We start from the raw sequence: 6,586 nt of genomic DNA on the forward strand, positions 1-6,586 counted from the left end.
CTGCAGTCCTGAGTGTGCACGAGGTCAGCTGATCCAGTCGGAGAATAGGAGGTCATATATGCACATACGCACACACACACTGTCTCAGACACAGTCCAGTGGGGCTTCTTTATGTATGCTCTGAGTGAGTGCAGTGAGTGTGTAGGACATGAGACAGAAATGAGACAGTGGCAAAGAAAGACAGAGGTGGCAGATGACAGGGCAGAGGAAGCTAAACACACACATGCTGAAAACACACATAGCCGAAACCCCATGTCTTGTTTCCTGTTTACAACGTTGTGATGGCTATTTTAGTCCTCTCGATGGGTGAAGTGAGGCCTTCAGCTTTAACAATAGAGCATGGTGTAAAGTTAAGAGAGCTGCCATTTAGACTGACAACACACTTAACAAGAAAACAGTAATTTCTTATCCACCTCCTGTTTGTTAGCTTAAGTCAGTCTTTGTCCTCAAATTTGTCCCCATTGTCCCATCTTTGTAATTCATTGACCTCAAACAGTTTGTTTTGAAAAGTTTAATATGAAAAAATGTATATTTTGTGTACGATAAATATGGAGGCACAGCCAGCAGCCACGTAGCTTAGCTTACCTTAGCTTAACCTAAAGACTGCGAGCAGGGGAAAGAGCTTGCCCGGCTCCGTCCAAAGGTCTCTGCTCTGTCTGATGGCTGGACTCCAGGAAGTTACTGCAAAAGGCCAAGAAATAGGCTAGCAGTTTCCTCCTGTTTCCAGTCTTTGTGCTAAGCTAAGCTAAGCTAACCAACTGCTAGCTGTAGCTTCATGTTTATCATACAAATATGAAAGTGGTATTGATCTTCTCATGTGCCAGGAAAGTCAATAATACCTCCCAAAATGATGAAAAATTCCTTTTAACAGACCCCTGTTACTTTTTTTAGACATCACGATTTTAACGTGCAGGGATTAGCTCAGCTCCCCTTTTTTTAGCGACAGATCTTGAACAGAAGAAAGGAAAGCGTCCTCAGTCTATATTTGGAGGCGAGTCAAAGGTGCTGTGGGAGGTATGAAGAGTGCAGGTCACTGAATCAAGGAAAACAGTTCAGTGCAACAGTCTGTTCTGGCCCCACTGCCTTCCGCCATGACGCCTGTTAATCTGTCACACTTCCTCTGTGTGTGTATGCTGGACAGCTTGTACATGTGTCTGTATGTGTGCGTGTGTGTGTTTGTAAGTGTGTAAGTGCATGCTTGATTCCAAAGCTTTATGTGTTTGTGAGCACATTTTTCTGTGTCTGTGTCCCCCTCTGTGTCGGTTTTCATGTCCCTGTTTGCCACACGCGAGCTTGCACGCACGCACACACGCACACACACACACACACACACACACACACACACACACACACACACACACACAGCAAACACACATCCATTCCAACTGATAAATCACAGCTTTGTGAACGTGTCAGATCAGACCTGGGTGGCTGCAGTGTGTGAACATTACGTTGCATAAAGAGAAGAACAGAGAGAACAAACAAACAGGGACGAGAAATAATAAAATAGAAACGCACACACACACACACACACACACACACACACACACACACACACACACACACACACACACACACATTAACACAGTGTACGTTTAAAGACACCTGCAGGGTTTGAATCCATCCGTTCAAAGACACAGAAGACAAGAACAAACCCCCTAACCTGCTACCAGTTCCCAGCTGAAGGTGTAGAATATAAAACCAGGCACACACATATATAAATGCATCACTGTACACACACACACACACACACACACACACACACACACACACACACACACACACACACACACACACACACACACGCACGCACACATGATTGATGTCTGCATATATTCACACACAAAATAATGCAGCTAGTGTGGTTCATCAATTTACATGATTCTACACACAAATAGCCTTTAAAATCCAGTTTATATCGTGCAACTTACGATTATTGTTTCCTTGTGCGTGTTCATCTGTGATATTTGTGGTATTTTTCACTGTTTGTATCATACATATATCTATACAGTAGATAACAATACCTAATATGAACATTTCCTGTTACAGTTTTCTGTTCTTCTTTGTTGCAAACTTGTTAATAAACAAATTCTGGGTCTGATTCCATAAATGTGATTCAGGTTTCATGGGTCCTGGCGGTATGTATCTCCAGCCTAATTCTGAGTGATGGATCTTTAAGATCCATCCAGCGTTCACAGAACACATCCAGAACACATTTCATCCAGACATTATGCAAAATGCAATTGCAGTGACAAGATCTTTATATAGCAAACTGAACCAGAATAGCCAGCTGCTTTGCAATGTTTTGCATTTTTGGCCTGGAGCTATTATTACACGTTTGACCGCTGCTGAGTCTCTTATTAAGTTTGTATTAAACTTAAGTGCTGAATGAAAGCAAAACTTTTATCATGAAAAAAAAAAAAGTTTGCAGGTGCAGAATCGTAATCAGATTCATGTTAATGTGAATGCTGACATTAAGGGTCAAAGTGTTAAACCTCATTCTCCAAACGACTGGAGTTCAGTGTTGCTATGAAAGGGAGATTATGCATTTCTATACACTAACTACTGGATTACTATATATTTACTGAATTATTATGGGATTATTAGAGCCTTATACTGTTGTAGCTCTCTTAACCATAAATCCTTAATTTTTCAATTTCAAAGACATGTGAAAATATGCAGGTGGTTCCTTCTACATAACAATGTTACCAGTCATTCCATAGACTTACACTCTACTTCACCCTCTAACTGGCTGTCATTGTAAATCCCTTTTGTAAACAATGCAGCAACCTCTTGGGGCTGTTGCTGAGGAGGTAGAGCTTTCCATTGATTGCAGGTGGTTTGAATGCCTGTCCTTGAGCAAGATGCTGAGCCTCAAGTTGTTCTTGTGGTTAGTGGTTCCCATGGCTCTCCATCCTAGCTATGTTTGACGGACTATTGACTGTTTTTTTAGCAGTATATATTTGTAAATTATGCTCCCATGGTTCAGCAGTGAAACCTGAGTCTGGACTGAGTGCAGCCATGACCAGAGGTGAGTTGGTGCATGTTTGCCCCGTGTCAAGCACTGGTGTTTTGGAGAGAAAGTGGAGACACAGACAGAGAAAACACCAAGGGGATCACCCTTACGCCCACACAATCTGTATTAAGCTCCTCAAACCACAACCCCCACCCCCTCTTTCTTTTCCCACACAGCCAGAAAGACAGAAGCTCAGCAACAGCCCGCTTCAGATATCCTGTGCTGGGTACCTATTTTTAACCGCATGCTTGTGTATCAGGCAGCTTCGTGTGTTTCTTAGCGCTGAGCTCTGGCTTTCGCAACACAAATGCTGTAAAACCCATGTTTCCCATCCAGCCTGCAGAGATAAGAGAGCTTCTGTTATTTGGGCAGACAGGCAGCCTCTGCACAACAACAATGAGCCCCACTGAAGACACACAGAGTTCAGACACGTGCAAAACAAACACACACATTCTTTCTCTGTCTCTCTTTTAAATGTGTGTGTGTGTGTGTGTGTGTGTGTGTGTGTGTGTGTGTGTGTGCGTGTGCGTGCATGTGTACATCTGTTTTTCTCTCCTACACACAAGCGCACACATACATAAACAAATGAACGCTCCTAGCAATGTGCATGCAGGGCTTCAGTTATTATTTTTAGACCGAAACTGCTGATATCAAGTATTTTTGAATATGACCACGCAGAAAAATGACCTTGATGATAAATGTCACGGTAGAAAATCACCTCAATTTAACTTTTGCACAACCTTCTCCAATAATAATAATTACTGGATTCGTTCAACAGCACAAACAGTTTAGGAATCTGTGATATGAGTATAATCAAAGTTCAGGCTAGCACACAAGCGTGAATAAACACGCGGAGCAGGCAAACACATGCCCACAGACAAACAAAATACACACAAAGCACACACACTCACGCTCGCACACGAGCACTCCGTCTCTTTTTCACTTCTCTCTTCAGACCCAGAAGTGTTTATGAAAGGTGCCATAAGTGACACCAAAGCAGCGACAACCTTGGTTCTCAGGAGACGACGCCCCCGTAGCTGAGCTGAGCTGAGTGTCATCCCACCAGGTTGTTGTTGTTATTGTTGCTGCAGCTGTTTTTAATTGTGTTAATGCATATGCAACACTTGACATGGGAAGACTGTTCTGACCTACTTTCACCTTCAGTATTTTCTCACTTTATTCATCTTCTTCATCTGACTCTCTTTCTTTCAGGTTAGCTGATGGGAGACAGGCAGTGACAACAAAATGTGAGGAATTTGGCGAGCGACTAAAACTGAGACTAACGATTAAGGACATTCCTTGACAACTTTATCAAAGTCATGCTGTCTCCTGATAGCTTGTGATCTAATTTGCCAAACCGCTGGAAATGTTCTCATTTGAAAAAGTCACAACAGCATAGCATTATTGTGGTGGGGATTCCATGGGGAATATCTACAGCACAATCTGCTTCCACTGGTTGATGCACCACAGGCTGTTTTAATTAAATGCTGTTGATAATGCAGTTTGTCACGCAGAATGTCTTCAAACTTTATTTTCCAACTCACGTGCTGGTTCACCCTCCCCCACCAATTTGCTCATCAATTATAATTATCAGCCACATCACAGGAAATGGCTTAAGAAAGAGCAAGGATAATTTCTGATGGAATCCTCTTTGTTCTGCAACGTACAGATTATTTAGGCAGAGGATTATACAAACCCATTTTCAATGATTTGATCAGTTTGATTTAAAGCCACTTGTCCACCATCAATCTATCTGGTGCATCTGGAATAATGACTGTCTGACTGCAAGTTGCAAACACAGCCTGTTAGATGGACTCACATGGCCCATGCTGAGAGATCCTCACTTTAACTGAAGGGATATTTTACTTCTGCTCCACAGAAAGGCAAGAAGTCACAGCCGAGCAGCAGTGTCGGGCCTGGAAGGGATTCAACAAACAAATCAGAAAGTAGGTTACTGGCCAATAGGTATACTTTATTTGATTGACACATTTCACACCATTTATCTTATAATCAGTGCATGGATGAAAGAATCTGTAAGCAGTGTTTCATAGCTCCATTACAGTAAAGTGTATGCTCCACATCTGTATTGATTTCTGCAATATACTGTGTACGGATGGAGGGTAATTCCTGGGCATTTACTCTACAACAGAATCAGGAAAAAAAAATAATCCGAGACACAGTGGAGAGAAGATGAGGTTGCCCGATCCTTTAACTTCCAGTATCAGTCCCTCTCACCTCCTCCAGTCTCTATCATGCTCCCTCTCTCCTCCCTCGCTTTGAACTTCTTTCCCATTTTTTTTCTTCTTTCATCTCCTTTTCTCTCTAGATATTGGAGGACTGCCACAGTCTTCAGAGAGGCCAGATATGAGCGGCATTGCATTCCTGTCTGCTCTGCTGTGTCGAGATGGACAGGTTGGAAAGGCAGGCGGAGGCACGTGACTCCTCTGGTGACAGATGGGAACAAGGCAGAGAGGAATCCACCTCTGCCCCCATTCCCTCCACCGCGAGCCGCACCTCATCTCACTGAAGGATTTCAATTTCTCATGCTCTCAGTTTTTTATGTCCCCTTAATACCTGGTCACAGCCCGATTTAGCCATGTTGTGGCGTCCCGAGCGTTTTAAGCCTTTATTATGCAGAGTAGAAAGATGACAAGAAATGAGGGAGAAAAATGTCATATAAGTCCGCCAGACTCAGATTAGTGATAGTTTTGTTTTTGGGGATCTCAGCTTTTGAATTTGTTTGAAAAAAGTAAAATCATCCAAAAATCCAAACTCTTCTGCAACAGTAAAGTTTTTTTGTTTTTTTTTTGGTTTCACATAGTTAACAGGTTGTTTTAAATTTGATTTGCACCAGATTATTTTGACAAAGCAAGATCAAAAACACACACACACACACACACACACACACACACACACACACACACACACACACACACACACACACACACACACACACACACAATCCCTTTCATCCTTGGGTTGTGAAGTATGCACACACACACAGCACACAAAGTACAATCCCATTTAATCACAAGAATCCTGACTGGGAGCATTCCTGTCGCACAGAGTTGGTACAATTTGCTTATTAGAGCAAACAATGGTATCTGTCAATTTCATTTTCATAAGCTGAAAGATTACAGAGCAATGTGCTTATCCTCTGTATCCAGTCCAGCGCACTGCAATGCCTCTGCTTTCCCACGTCTGATAGGCACCATGTTGTAAGTGAGTTTAGCAAACTGACAATGAATCAGATGGATTCAAACCCTGCAGATCTTTCCCAACAAGCAGAGCTGGACACGTTTTATTGGCTGCCTCGTAAACTCTTTCCCTATTCATATCACACGATGGTATGCACGTGACGTTAGAGTAAAACCACAGAGCAGGGTTTGATAACACTTTCTATGAAGACGACATCTATATGGGGGCATTCATAGTGAATCATCATGCATTCATAATACTTTATGGCTACAATAATAATAGACACATAATACTTTCTCATGCACTTTATTAACAGTCATAAAACATTATAGATGTTATTACAATTTCAAGTGTCTTATGGATGCTCTTGAC

The sequence above is a fragment of the Chaetodon trifascialis genome, chromosome 4, assembly GCF_039877785.1.
Source record: "Chaetodon trifascialis isolate fChaTrf1 chromosome 4, fChaTrf1.hap1, whole genome shotgun sequence".
In the NCBI taxonomy this organism is placed as follows: Eukaryota; Metazoa; Chordata; class Actinopteri; order Chaetodontiformes; family Chaetodontidae; genus Chaetodon; species Chaetodon trifascialis.